At 37.9% G+C, this 16,252-nt stretch overlaps 1 protein-coding gene across 1 annotated transcript in view; it reads right to left on the bottom strand.

Moving 5' to 3' along the window:
* GRID1 (glutamate ionotropic receptor delta type subunit 1) overlaps positions 1–16,252 on the bottom strand; it is an 852,065-nt gene that overhangs the window by 279,083 nt on the left and 556,730 nt on the right. The window lies entirely within an intron of this gene.

Raw genomic sequence — 16,252 nt, 5'->3', positions numbered from 1 at the left:
CATGTCAACTTTACAGGGCATTAATGCACTTTTCCTTATGCAGATTAAATTTAGTACCTCCAATATGCTTTTTAGGTGATGCTTAATGAGCAGTAGCCTATTCTATTGTGTATTAGCAAGGTTTTTATGCACTGCTTTAATGCACAGTAGAATGGGCTACTGCACATTAAAGCACATATGTAGACATGCCCACAGTAACTTAAATAAGGCTCAAGAGAAACTTGAATGTTGCACAGGCCAACTGTACCTCGGCAAGTTTAGAATATTGTGCAAAATGACCCATCTCCACAAACTGTATATCTATTAGCACACCTATAACCTCCACAGGTTAACAAACTGTTATAGTCAAATAGTATCACTAATGCAATAGGATGCCCTGCCTAAAAGTGACACAAAACTGAACAGACAAGGCCTAGCCATTGCATGTACACATTAAAAAGTTTAACTATCCCTTATTTAAGTCCTCTGCCTGGCAGAGATGAGTCCATTTCAGCAGAAGTTTTGGTTTTGTGAACACTGTACTCAGCTGGGATTGCTGTGGCTGAGGAGAAACACTACCATCCATTGTATGCTGTTTTACACACAGCAATGTTCATAAAGGAGAATATGGTATGGGATTTTTGATGGAAAAATATAAGGGTATGTACAAAATAACTCATTTATATACTATACGTACATGAAGATTTGTCATAAAATTCCCAAAGGGTCTAGATGGCATTTTGGAGTAATGACCTGCAACATTTCCATCAAAAAAGAAAAGCTGCTTTAAAGATGAATAGTGTGTTGGAAACTACAGAGTCTCCATTTTTCTTCTATTTTGTCTTAAAATTAACTGATAATTTCTGTAAATTTTGTAGGAAAAAAAAACACACTTTGAGACCTTTGTGCCCTTTGTTTCAGCCACGGCCCATTTTAACAGCCAGATTTTATAGTGCAATGCTCTGCAAACAGAGATTATAAGACAAACAATGGCTCATTATTAATTGCAATGCATAAATTACATTTCTGGAACAACAAGTTGCTAAGGTCCAGATGGGGGAAATGTATGTATAATTCTGCTTGTAATTACTCAGTAGCAAGTATGATACTGTTTTTGCAACAAAAAGGAAATAAGAGATATTGAATGTACCAAAAATGTGAGCATTTAATTTTGAGTTTCAGCAATGGTTGTTGTGATGGTGATGATGAAAAGAAAATAATCAAGAACAAAATATCCTTTTTTTTAAAACAAGAAAAGTTTATTTTAAAAAAGTGTATGTGTATTTGTGTATCACACAAATAATAATAATAATTTAATGCCAATGTGCCATGATATGATTAGTACACCAAAATCCTGTATAGGGTATTGCTGGTACCTGTATTATTTTCCTGAATATTATTATTTCAGTTTACTGTCTTGATTTTATTTTGACTATACAGAGTTAAGTTAAAAAGAATATGTTAGAAAGTACAAGCAATAAATTAAATAATTGTTAGAAATAAAACAGCTCTGATTAAAAAACTTCAAGGGAACAATGACTGGGCTATAAAATGGAAATATGTTTTTCTGACATACCAGCTAGATATTACATAGCTGTTTGCAAGCTTAGGGATCCGTAAGCAGTTGCGAGAGGTAAGTGATTGCAAGCTGCTCAGGAGAAGACATGGTGATGGTTCTTATCAGAGCAAGGGACAGGACTGGGGCAGTTGGAATGCTTCTGAGTCAGCTACACTTGCTTAATTTAACAAAAGTGATAAGCTTCAGGCAAAACTCAGGCATTCAGGTCTGTTGTAGTTTTAACTTTTATCTGCTTACTATATACCTTTGAGCGAATAGTTAATATATATATTTTTAGAATTCATCTAATCAGCCAGTAGAAAAATCTCTCTTGTGTATTTGTGAGAAACTGCAAGAGGGTACATGTTATTCCTCCACTGCAATTTTGACAGTGCAATAGAATGCATTATAGCTTGGTAAATGAGTCTAAAAAGTGAGACAATCTAAGAGTTCCACATTCCATTCTATTTGGAAAGTATACCCAGAGAAAGACTAGAGGAAAAGGTCATGACACTTTTCCCACTGAGTCATGACAGTTAGAAGCAACAGAACAGAAAACATGCAAAGTGAAACTTTCCCCACCTGGCCTGGAAAATACACCTTCTAATCTGAAGAACTGTAAGGGTTAACCTTCATTTGTTAGCTCACTTTGTATTCCAATCAGGTAACATGGACATCTACCACCTGGAAAGAAATCACAGCATTACAGTGTAGGTGATATAAAGTAGTGGTGCTAGTCCAGGTAACATGTCCACAGTATTCATGGGAACCATGCTTGTTTGTCCAACCAGAAAACCAGGTAGAAATACAAAGTTAGATAACCAATGGCATCTAGTTCCAATAGGACTCTCCAGGATACATCTGTCCACAGAACTACCAGAAGTCCAGGCAGTTAGAACACTTGACAAGGATGTGAAAGAATGAAGTTTAAGTCCCTACTTGGAATTAGAGAGAATCCCAGAATCAGACTCACTATGCTAGGGAAACTTGGTTTCCCTTTCTCCCTCTCCTTCTTCCTCTTTCATTTCTGTAACTCAGTAGTGGACTTGAGATATCTACCCAACAAAAATGTAATTGAAGCTGATATCTTTTAAAGAAAAGTTTCAATGAAAGCACTTTCCAGTGACTACATTTTGTCAAAACATTCTGAACCAATGAATGGCAATGTTCTTTGGGTAGAAGTGATATCTTTTATTAGACCAACTAAATAGTTGGGAAAAAGTTATTTGCAAGCTTTCAGGCACAAATGCCCTGTCAGGCATAGGGAGACTCTGCTGGTGTTGTGAGTTCTCCAAGGTAGATCAATATGGCTACAACCAACACACCAATGAATGACTCCCTCAAGAAACATGACCCTCAAATTTCAGGCCATCTAAATCGATTAGGTTTTGAATTATTTATTTGTTTTTAATGGGTGACCCCTCATGGCCGTAATTTTCAGCCAGTATCAATACAGATAACATTTCAGCCAGAGGTCTGGTTCTGTAGCCTGGTACCAACTACCCAAGACTCCCATTGCCTATAAGCCATGTTTTACTTAAGTACATTCTTAACTTTTTGGGGGTTTTTTTGTTTTCCTTTTAAAAGAAACCATGAAAATATCTCTTTCACCAGATGTTTTATAAAGTTTAATAAACCTCAACCAGACTAGCCACAAACTGTTTTACATCAACAGCAGAAAAACAATCTTACATTAAAAAATTACAAACAGCTTTGTTCTGGAGATAAGTGACAGGAAAGCATAAATGAACTTGTAGCAGCAGCCCAGTTTCCAAAGCAAAATGTTTTACTGCTGGAACACATCTAACAGCAATTAATTGGATGGTGTGAAGAGGGACTGGCTAAAAAAGAGATTGGGGGAATAAAAACAGAGATCACACCCAGAGTATGCTGCTTCCATAGCAGCTATGCTTTGACGTTAAAAGAGGGCGGTGCCACTCGGCATGGCATGCTGGAAGAGGGAGAACGGAGAGGAGGCCCGGAGGGAGAGGAGCCACTGGGCATAGATGGTGATAGGGAGATTCTGGGAGCTGGTTCAGTCTGGAAGTGGGGAATTCAACTGGAGGGGAAAAACTGGGATCTTTGAAGAAGTAGTGACTCTTGAGTCATCTGGAAAAGGAGAAAACCAAAGGCAGAAGCAGCAAGAAAGAAAGCTGCAGATTTACATTGGAGTCAATTAAGGTCAAGTTCATTCTTATACTGTTCTGTTTTCTCGGCTTTGTGGAAATTTAATTAGGGGCAATTGTACTCCATGATCTGAGAGGAAAAAGAAGCTAGAGACTGAAAGAAGTATTTCAGTTTGATACAATATATATATATATATATATATATACACACACACATATATATACATATATACATATATACACACACACACGCGCACACACACACACACACACACACACAGTTCTAAAAGTTGATTTTACCTGGTTTTATACATGTTGTTTCGGTGTTAAATAATTGCAGCAAATTGTTCTTGAAAGTAAAGGAAAAAAATAAATGTAAGCAAAACTGTTTGAAAGATTCTCAGGCTGTATGAATGTTATCTGATAAAAACTGTAAGAAAAAAAACATTTGACTGATATCATATTAAATCAAGATGTTGTGGGCGAGAGTCAGATTATAATTCGGAAGTACCCAAATCAGGCAATCAGAGAGGTAAGAGTAAAAATCAGACTTTCAAACATCAAAGGAAAACTCCACAGGTGGTATTAAAGTACACCTGTTTATCTGTGAAATCATGTATATGTCTTTGTTACAAAAAAGTAAAGATAGTAGATATGGGAAAAGTCAATTCTGCTGCTACAGATGGATTCAGTTCTCATTCCTAAGATATTTAACATATATTTTAAAAGTCCTCCAATTAAAAATATGCAGCTATATTCAGGAATATTTTGCAAGGAAACAAAAACAAAACACACACTGTGCAGGTCACTGTACTACTTTAAATTAATTAAAAACTTTTTTTCCTCCTACATTTAAATAAATAATTTTTGACTCAGTATCTCAGTGGGACGCAACTAATGTGGTGGTTAATAGAGCACAAGAAAGGATAAAAATACAACCTTTACTCATTTCAGTAAAGAAAACATTTTTATTTATTGAAAGGAAAATGTCAAGCTATTCTTGCCTCCCTGACACTTGTTATAACCTGGTAAAGAGTTGGTATTGTCTCCAAAGCTTTAATAGTAGCAAACTTACAGTACAGCAGGGACGAGAAACAGATTTTCCATTTCAAAACTATTTTTTTCCCCAAATCAGGGAGAAAAAAAGCCATAATCTCTCTCTCTCTCTCTCTCTCTTTTTTTTTTTTACCAATAATCCAAAAATATCAGATCAGTTAAACAGGCATGGTTTCATTTTACATTTTGAAATCCCTTTTTCAGTATAAATAAACAGAAAATTTGAAAATGAAAGTAATTTAAAACTGAATAATAGGACTTTTAGTGTTAAATCATACACAGTTCCAAAGTTGTTTATTGTCTATTTTCCTGAATCAGGAGTTTCATTTAAATTGACTCTTTCTGGAAAAGTTCTGTTCATGAGGAATTGGGATTTTCCTAGGAAAAAATGGCAAAAAAAAATCCTGACCAGCTCTATTTTTCACATTGTTGCCTTCCCAGAATATGTATCTGCAACACCTCCTCTTCCTCCCCTGCCCCCACAACACTCTTTTTTATTCTCCTTTTAATTCCGTCTAAAGAACTATTAGTAACTACATGTTTTGCAAAAGTTACCATATTGTCATGCCTCAGAAATTTGCTACAGTCCATATAATGACAGTGTAGTAATTGAAGTGCCTCAGAAACTATAGAATTTTTTCACGTCAATGTTTTCACAACGACTAATGAAAAAATAGAGACAAAAAAGCATTTTACCACCGAAATTTAACACCCAAATTACTATTTACAGTGCATAACCTTTTTTCCCACTTCGCTCATTATTAAAATTTTGTGAATTCTAAAATACATCTCTTACTGGGGATGAAATTAAAAAAAAAATCCACACTATGTATTACATTATAATTTTATATGTGAGCTCTCCAGTTAATTCTTCACTGAACCATGCTTCTAGAAAAAGGATCTCTTTCCTTCAGGGACCAGTGCTTAAAATGTTGCACAAACAATTTTCAGAAAAACTGCTTAAATCCTGGACTATTCTCCAGCCTTTTACACCAAAGTATAAATCTGGCAGATTCAGCACACTGTAGGATTTCCACTAAATAAGAGAAGACATAGAAGTATCATGGAGATTCCTTTGTCTTCCTGCCCCTATATAGGGCTGTGGCTTCCCTGGGTGCTCTAATGCCCCCTTGATGATATCATCAGTTACTATCAGTGCAGATAGTCTTCAGGATACTCTAATTGTACCAGAGGTGCGCTGAAACCAGAAGAACGGAAGTGTACTTTTACATGCCTCTTCTCATCTTCACAAAGAGTTTTAAGAAAACTATCAAGAACATGGATTTTCAGGTTTACTAATCAGGAGAGGAAAAATACTTTGCAAACAGAAAATGAAAAGCCATGTTATCCAGCACCTTACCATCCGGAATGCTCCACTAATCGGCATCTGTCAATACAAATCTTCCTTCTGAGGGACATGGCAAAAGCGAAACTGGAAGTCCCACTCCACCGTGAGCTGAGTCCCACCTCTTCCTCCTGAACCATGGCTCGGGGCAAAGCAGCCTGTGCAGGACTCCCCTCCCTCTCCCCCAGCACACTGACGCCAGGGAGTGAAAGCCCTGGTGCACCAGATGCAGCATATTTGATTAACTGGCATACCTCATTCCCCATGGATAACAGAGCTTTTACTGTACTGGTAACAGAGAAATTAGACATTGCTGCTAGGTAGACATGATGAACAAGAGAAAAATCTGGTCAAAATCCTATACTGAATTACAGCTTGCACAATTCCATTCCTTTCAAGTCTAAGGGTGACTTGAATGCATGTTATATTATTGAATGAATATTATATTATTTTAATATATTGTAGTATATACCTAATCATACATTAAATTAAAATATAATAATATTCCTTTCTTGTTTGTACTGTTCCAATTCCCCTTTGTGCCAGGTTCTGTATAAATACAAAGGAAGTGATAACTCCTACACTACAGAAATTGATTTTAATCAAAACAAATAAGAAAAATTAACAAGTAGGAGAAAAGTGGGAGAAAAAGAGGGAACGAATAACTATCATAAGATTAAAGAGTTTAGCTATGTCCAAAATGATATGGTTTGATTCACTGGAAAGTTTTTTTTTCCAGTTTTCATAAATACTGTACAATGGGAAAGCGTGGATAGATTTTAGATAAATGCAGATTTACACATAAAATTCTAACATATACATAGACATACATTCCAGCCTGATGACTGGTCATATGGTGAATAACCTTAATATTTTTTAATGATTACCATGATGAAGGGGACACTGACAATTACTTCACTTTTATTGTTTTAAATGTAACATAATATTTTAGAATTCCTACCCTTAATCTTATTTGTATTTACAGGCGCACATTTATTCAATGTCATACAAGGCTGATTTAAAGGTAAATAAAAGTAAACTGCTGTGTGTATGGAATACTTCCAAAAGCATTAATAATAATTTATTTTACAAAACTAGAATGCCATGTATTATTTATGTTCATATTAACTGTTGACCATTTAACTACACAGTACGGCATTGACAAGATAATTGCATAGCTGTCAAGAAGTAATGTTTCTTTTAAACTACAAATCTTACATTAGCAGAGAATATAACCTCTCAGGGGTCTCATGCTTGACGTTTTACCAAAGTCACACATCAAGTTTGACTTTGAATATACATCAACATCTTGAAAAGCATAATGACAAAATAACACTTATTTACATTCGTGCATCTTGGCTGAAGCAAGTGGTATTCCACTTGCTTTGTTCCAATTTTGCTTTTAAGAAGTGTCAGGTGGTAGTTTGATATTTCATGTTATGAAAAGAGGGATACGGCTGCCATCTTGAGTTACCCCTAGAATGGAAGATATCCTTACTGAAGCTTTAGAAGACAGCATATTTTCTCACATATAACACCGACCACCAATAAAAGACATACCTTGTTTTTGGAAGGGAGAATCTAGCAAAAAATGTTATTCCAGGGTTGCAAGACAGCAAGACCTCCTGGAGACATAGAGGCTGCATCCGCATGAGCTCCCCAGGGTCAACTAGCAGTGGCTCACTTTGTGCTGCCACTAGTTGTCCCCAGGGAACACCAATGCCACATGCCCTCTGGCACATGGCGAGTAACCCAGGGTTGGGGTAAAGGAGGCTGGGGCCAGCAGTGGACTGGCCCCAGCAGCCTTACCTAGAGTCCTGGGGGCCTCTTGGGGCTGCAGCATCAGTGATCCTGTTGCTTGGAGCCTGGACATCAGCCAGAGCACAGCTCTGGCCAGCTTGGCTCCAGTTTTGAGCAGCACACACTGCCTCCGCATGCACTGTTCCACTTTTTTTTGAAAAGTTTTTTTTGACCCCATGATATCTAGGGGTCAAAAAAAAACAACTCCATGTTGATCCCTTGCAGCACGAAGAGCACCTGAATGTGGCTGTGCTTGTCTGGATGTGGCCAGAGTGTCCAAAAGTGTGGCATCTCAGGAGACATGCTGCCACATCAGGAACTGATGCCTGCTGCCTCCCCATACTGTCTCTTGGAATGCCATGCTTAGGATAATAAGATCATAGGAAAGTAGGGCAGGAAGGGACCTCACAAAGTCATCTAATCTAGGCCCCTGATCAAGGCTCTTCCCTGATTAAGCCATCCCAGCCAAGTGTCTTGTTTAACCTACTCGTGAAAACTTCCAAGGATGAAGATTCTGCAACTTCTCTAGGCACCCTGTTCCAATGCTTGACCACCCAATAATCAGGGATTTCCTCCTAATTTCTAACCTAAATTTCCCTTGCTGCAGCTTGCAGCCATTGCTCCTAGTCCTGTCTCCTACATCCACAGAGAAAAGCCCATCACCATCCCCTCTATAATCACCCTGCAGGTATTTGAAGACTGCTATCAAATCCCGCCCCCCACCCCCCAGGCTTCTCTTGTCCAGACTAAATAACCCAACTTATTTCAGCTTTTCTTTATAAGTCTTGTCTCCCAGGCTCCTAATATTTTTTCCTCTACACTGGACTCTTTCCAACCTCTCCACATTCTTCTTGAAGTGAGGGGCCCAAAACTGGACACAATACTCCAGGTAAGGCCTCACCAGTTCTGAATAGAGCAGAAGAATCACTTCCCTTGATTTGCAAGTGATACACCTGTTAATACAACCCAGTATGCTGTTGTTTTTGTTTGTTTGTTTTTTTAAAGAACACACTGTTGGCTCATATTCAGCTTACATATGATCATAACCTCCAGGTTCTTCTATGCAGTGCTGCAGCTAGCCAGTCATCTCCCAGTCTCCATTTGTGCATGTGGTTATTCTGCCCTAAGTACAGGACTTTGCACTTGTCCTTGTTGAATCTCATTTGATTGACTGCAGACTCCAGTCTATCCAGGTCATTCTGGAGCCTATCCCTAGCCTCCAGAGTGTCTGAAATAGCAACTAACTTGGTGTCATCCACCAATTTGATAGGCATGCACTTGATCCCATCATCCAAACCATTAATGAACATATTAAACAATACCAGACCCAGGACAGACCCCTGAAGAGCCCCATTTGCTACCTCTTCCCAAATAGACATTGAGCCACTGAGGACTGTTCACTGAGTACAGCAATTCAACCAGTTATTTATCCACCTTATAGTACTTCCATGAAGTCTGTATTTCCTTAGCTTGTTCTTCTTCTCATGTCTGTATACCACATTTGACCATTTGTTATACATGCTTGTGCTCATTTGTTGTACTTGGTAAGGTCTTTCATTGTACATGTGACTTCAAGCAGTGGGCACTGCAGCAGCTGCTGATTCTCTGTCCCACAGTCACAGGTGGTTGAGCCAATGATATAGCCCCACTTCTTCATTAGTTCCTTGGAGCGTCCAATTCAAGTGCATAGGTGGATGAAATATTGTCACCTTTGGTATGGTTCATAAGCCCCTGGTGGCTAAGACTCAGCTGGTGGAATGTCCATTTTTTTTGCTGTCAGGTATTTTCTTCAGCCTATTGTTCCACATCTGTAGTTGCATCTCCTTGGGTGTAGCGTGGAGAGGCTAGGTGCTGGTAAGGAAGCTCCTGCATGAGTTCAGACATTTGTACGCTACACGATGGTCATGTAGCTGGTATCTCACATCTTCAGTTTGCCTCAACCATTTTATCCTGCTGGCCACTATTCTTACGATGTCAGGAAGAGCGATGCCAGCCAGCAGTTTCAAAATGTTTAGGCTGGTAGGCTTCAGATATCCTGTGCTACATCAGCAGCAATCATTCAGGATGGGGTCATGATAGTTGGCATGTACAGCTCTCTCCCATACAGAGCATGCATACTTGGCAGAGGAGAAGCTGAGAGCCAGAACAGTGGTTTGGATGGCTGAGGGGCTAGTTCCCTATTTTGAGTTGGTTAGCTTATATATAATGTTGTTACAAGTGCTCACTTTTGCTTTTGTCTTCATGATGTGTTCTTTGTATGAGAGGGTCTGATCAAGGGTGACGCCAAGGTAAAATGGGTTTGACAGTGGGATAGTGTGGTCCCAGGCCATGTACTGTTGAATGGTGGTTGGCCTCATGGTTTTTCAGATGGAAGGCTCATACTTGGTTTTTTTTTCTCGGTTGGCACGTAATTGGTTTCCCATGTAGTATGAAGTTAGGCCAATTAGTACCTTGCTTAGGGATTTTTCAATATGGTCAAAGACAGTGTTTTGGGCTGTTATGCAGAGATCATCTATATAGATCGACTGTTTTTATCCTAAATGGATTGGTTTGCCATTTATATAGATGTTATATAGTAGCGGTGTAAGTACGCTTCCTTGGGGAGGCCATTAATCTGTCACCTCCATCTGCTTCACTGCCCATCCAGTTTGACAAAAAAATCTATTTTTGAGCAGGGTTTCCATAGCTTGTTAGCAAAAACCTTCCTGAACTTAAGTTATATCATAGTCATTGTCCTCTCCTCATCCACAGAGCCTTTTACCTTATCACAGAAGGAAATGGGGCTGGTCAGGCATGACTTGCTCTTGGTGAATCCATGCTGGCTGTTCCTGATCACCTTGTTTTCTAGCTGCTTCCCAAGAGAGGGAGGAGGGGGAAGGGGATGCAGTAGGTATCAACCAGAGTTGCCAACCCAGGACAACTGTTTTTTTTAACTGACACTCAGCAAAGTTTTTCTTGAAGACCATACTTTTTAACTGAAGTGTTTTACTGATATATGTCTTACATAGTGTAAATGTAACCATTGTGCCACACCCTAGACAATGGACAGATTCAAACCGTAGTACTAGAAACTGGAGATTATTAGTAAAAATAAATAAATAATTTTGGCAACCGTACTTCACTACAGCAATGGTTTTACACTGTGCTGCCCTCATCCCAGGGGTCCCCAACTCGGTCCCAACTCTGGTATACCTGACTGCCCCCCACCATCTCACCCTGCAGCCTTACCCTTATGAGTCCACTCCACCATACCAGTCTGGACCCCAAAAAGAAGGACTGCCTACTTGCCTGCCAGCCAGCAGTGTTACAGGTAGATGGGAGGCAGTACCAGAACATGACTAGGGATGTTGGGGAAAGTGACACAAAGCCCTGATAAGAGCTACCTCCAGATTGCTGCACTCCCATGTGGATGCCAGGTGGCACAACAGCATCTCCAGCTTGTTCTCTGACCACAGAGCTTCAAAGAGCTCCGTGCTTTTATGAAGCTGATTTTGCAGAGCTGTTTTTGCTTTGTGACTTATGGACAGCATGATTTTCTTATGGAATTTATAGATAGGCATTTTTAGCATGATTATTTACAGTGTCTGTACTGACTGCACCCTGCACCATGCTGCCCCATCCAGCCCACCTCTCTAGTCTTAAGCTCACCAGTCCTGCTCCCCCACATCCCAGCCACTCAAGCTGCAGGTGCTTAGTCAGTTTTTACTGACAAGGGACTTTGTGACAGCTGTTTTTAGCCTGATTTTTTCTTTATTTTACTGAAAGTCAGTAAATTTACTTACAGTTGGCGGTCCTGTACCTGATGCATCTCTGCATGCCCATTGCTTAGAAAGTGTGGTGACACCAATGTCAACATGCAGCAATGCCACAACACACATTCCAACCAATCGGAAGCTACACCACCATAATTAAATTTAAGTATGTACCCCTCAAAAAAGCACAACATCCCTGGGGGGTACATGTACCTGTCTGAAAACCACTAATCCATACTAAAGTCTTTCAATTACTACAAATCTGAAAATCAGAGCGTTGGTAAAAGTTGAACAGTGGGAAGTGAAAGGCTCCATACCCTATTACCTATCTTTCCATCGCTTCAGATTTATTCAGATCTATTCATGATTTAAAGGAAAAAGAGGACAGTATTCTTACTCCAGTCCTCAGACACATTCACTTTCTTACCTGTTTTTGTTAAATTAATTTAAAAACAAAACAAACAAAAATGCAAAGCCACAGGTCTTAGAACCTGTTCATAGCACTGAAGCATAATGCTTTTTAGATGCAATAGCAGTTTCACAGGCAGCATATTTCGAACAAACCACAGAGAGCATAAAACTCAAACATAATATTCTCTCAAATTCAAAGATGCTTCCTGAAAATTACTTCATGGGGCAAACATTATTTACATTCACTCTATTGCAGCACATACCCATCTTCTGTGTACTGATTAAATGCTAAGTCACTCAAACTGCTTTGGAACAAAACCAGTTTGGGGAAACTTTCATTTGAAAGAAAATGCTAAACAACTCATACACAGCCCTTTAACCCCTGTTTTTATTGGCAATAGTAATGTCAGTTGAACAGAATTGTGTTCTCTTATAGTTTTCTCTTTAAACCCGATTACCAAGAAGTGCATCTTTCTATTTGTACACATACAGACATATGTCAAAATTCTGTCCCACTGATTATGCAGACTCACAAAGTGTGTTTAGAGCTGGCCATCACAACATACTTCTCTGTCTCTCTCTCAAATAGGTACTATGATTCTCTACCATTTGACTTAAAATCATCAGTGAGTTTTGATCAGCCATAAACTTCAGATCTGAATCCACACTTTCTGAAAGCTTGTAGAAGTAGGTTTGAGATCCCGTGATGTGCACACATCTGCCTTCAGCCTTAACCAAGCGGTAGGTCTTTGACAGCAAAAATTATATTTATAATAAAAAAATTACACAAAAACATATAGTAAATCAACAAGATACTAAACGAATTTGCATGCTGTTATTCCGAAAAATATTGATTGTATTTAGTTTAAAAGTCAATTTGTATGAACAATTTCCAGTCACTTAATATCACCCAATGCTTGCAAAATGATAGAAAAATGGGCATTTGCACTACCTTGAGAAACTGCTTATCTATTAATCCAGGGAGACCAACATTCAGTACAGGTTGTCATATGTTATAATTTTGTTCCTGTTGTTCCTGAGGTAGAACATAGAAAATAGATAGACTAACATGAACATTTCCATGTTTCTGAGCTTCTGGACAAATTGAGAGGAATGAAAATAAGAAAGCAATAGGTTTTTAATTTTAATATATGAAACTGTGTTTGTTTTATGCTGTCTCATCTTTACCACTGATTTCTATTATCCCATCAATATATGGAAGGATTTACAAGTGACACTTCAATTACTGCTAATGAAACTTACCCACACCTGAATGGCAAAAATAATATATAATATATATTGCATAATTTCTGCAGAATGACTTATATGGAGGGAGCATGTGTCTTGGTTTAAACTTTTTATGTCCTGCTGTGAAAAAGTAGTTTCTAACCCTCAAAACTATTACAGGAAGGGGAAAATACATATGAATTTTAAAAAATCTGAATTCCTGTCACAGTATTCTTGAAAGAACAAATTAGGTATAATATAGATAAGTCTAAGCAATGTAGCCAATCCACCTATTACACAGGAGTATGAAAGCATCTGACAGGTTTTGTTTAAAGGATTCAGTAAAATGTAACAAAAAGGGAAAAGCCAGGGGTGCTGTAGAGTGAAACAGATGAAAGTGTGACAGAATCTGGCAATTTTGTGATATTTACTTCCACTTATAGTTGTTAAAGTTCTTTAAACTCTGATAAAAGAGTTATTACACATGGATAATCCTTAGATCCTCATCTATGACTAGGAAAAACTCTCACTCCCCTCCAGTGCTGGGGGCTGTCAAAAAGCACAAAAATCAAGGAGTCCCATGGCTTCTATGATGGAAGCCTATGAGGGAAGATCTGAGAGGAATATGAAGGACTTGGCTTCTCTGAATCATGGCATGGCTAGAGAGATACCAAGCATCAAATGTACAGTGAAGAGCCAGGAATTTGTTATGATTGTTCAAGCTTTGTTGGATGCCCTGTGAAAGCAGGTTCAGGGAGTTGGGGGCAGAGTTTCTGACTGTGAAGACTGAAGTATAAAAATGACCAGACAGACGGGCTCTCACAGCAAGGAGCTGCAGGGGCTGATGGGACAAATTTCTTGACTTGGAGGGGAGGTCCAGAAGATACAACATCCATATCTCAGGGGGCCTGAGGGGTCCAATAATGGTAATCCCAGTGCAACTTGGTGAAAAAACTTCTTGTCAGCATTTTAAAACTCCTCTCAGAAACTGATTTGGAAACAGAGGGGGCCCACAAGTCTTACTGGAGGAAGCTTGGTTTCTATGTAGATTTGTATATAACAGAATCCACCTTATATATATGTATTATATATAGGTATCTATGGAGATATGTATACTCTATATCTGGAGTATTTGCTACACCTAAAGCCTCAGGCCTGAACTGACCTTCTAATACTTGATACAACCACATATATTCCCATGTAACTGTTTTAGAAAGGTCAAATTCATCACATAACTCAGAAAAGGATGTAATATATTTTTCCAACTAGAAACTATTCCACATGTACAATATCATTATCCATCTGCTTTCTTCACATCAGTTTGTAGGCCCCATACTTCAAAAAAATATATATGTAGATAGACATATTCTATATCTGAAGTATTTGCTACATTTATATATACACACTTTTTTGCCTTGAAATCTGCTTCTCTTCCCTATTCTGTGCCTCTTTGAATATATTAGGTCACATAGCAGACTTGATACAGACTATTTAAGACATAAGTAGAATGAAGAACTAGGTATTCACATGACAGAATCTCAGTAGAAATCAGCAATTCACAATATTTGAACATCAACAATTGATCTTAGACTTCATTTTATACAGCAAAAGATTTTTTTGCATTGATTTCACTCAAACCTTAAAAAATTAAATATACTGTGAGTAGATATATGCTGGAGATGTGATGCATTGCAAGAAACTCTTGTTTACATGTTTTGGTTATGCCCTATTATCAGTTCTTTTTGGAAATAAATTAGAATTAGAATTTACATAGTGTTGAATACAGCACTGATACCTTTGGTAAATATGTGTGTTCTTGGTTATATGAATAAGGAATTCAAACTGAATCCTTCCCAGATTACATTCTTAAAGCATACTTTATTAGTAACACACAGGATTATGTTACTGCATTGAAAATGTAGCACATCTCCAAAGATCAAAATCTGGCACAGTGAGATTATAGCTGGAATCTATGGAGAGTCATGCTTAGCAGGCTTAACTGCTTTAAAAAGTTTGGTGCAATTTGGAAAGGGTTTTTAGACTATTTTAGTAACTAAATTATTACTCCTTACACTTCTCTTTTCTTCTTCTATCCCTCCCTCTTCCATTTCTCTTTTTCTTTTCACTTTTATTACTTATTGTTTGTGACAGACATGTACATAGCTTAGGTTGGCATGTATAATTGATATAATATCTATCTATCTATCTATATCTATATAGATATAGATATAGATATATTAGATATAGATCTATATTTTTTGTGTTTTGCATTTTAAAAAGTAATAATAATAATAAAAAGATGTAGTGAAATAATTGCATTGCCTTTTGCATTCTTGCCAGAAATCTACTGCATTAGCATTTAATATGCTGCTGTACAACTGTTTGGAATGATTTACATAAAGATGAATATTAAAAGATCATGATTCATATTATAACTACATTATAATGAAATGCTGCAGTTTACCTATCATTTACCATTTCTTTGCCTATTTAAAATAACAAAATAAAACATAGATATGCATAGATATATGTGCTGTAGAGGCATATACCAAGAATGTATATACAAGCAGACCTAAATTTAAACCCCCTTAAAAAGATGGCCAAGAGCTTTTCACTCACGTCTCCCAAAGAAATGAGTTTCAAAAAACGAAGGTAAATGTTTGATGTAAATCGTTTATTCAAGGAATAGAAAATAAATGCTAAATAATCCGAACAGACAAGGCATTGCACAACCCCACAAAAAAACCCAGTAGACAAGACAGCAAATAGAGAAGAGTAAACAGGAAATTTTGTATACAACTCATCCCTGGTGAAGATAGAGCAAGTCCTTGTTCTTCAGGTGGCATAAATGAATTTGCTTAACTGTTGCTTGGTAGGTTGTTCATTTTTAGTTTTAGATATGTAGTTTAGTCTGTTTGAGAGCTGTGAACTGTGAGAACAAAGGCCTTGAAACTGAACATGTGAAGGAGGCCCCCCTTTGACCACAGCTGATGGACAG

Source organism: Alligator sinensis, unplaced genomic scaffold (genome assembly GCF_000455745.1).
Source record: "Alligator sinensis unplaced genomic scaffold, ASM45574v1 scaffold94_1, whole genome shotgun sequence".
NCBI lineage: Eukaryota > Metazoa > Chordata > Crocodylia > Alligatoridae > Alligator > Alligator sinensis.
This window is presented reverse-complemented; position numbering and strand designations above follow the sequence as displayed.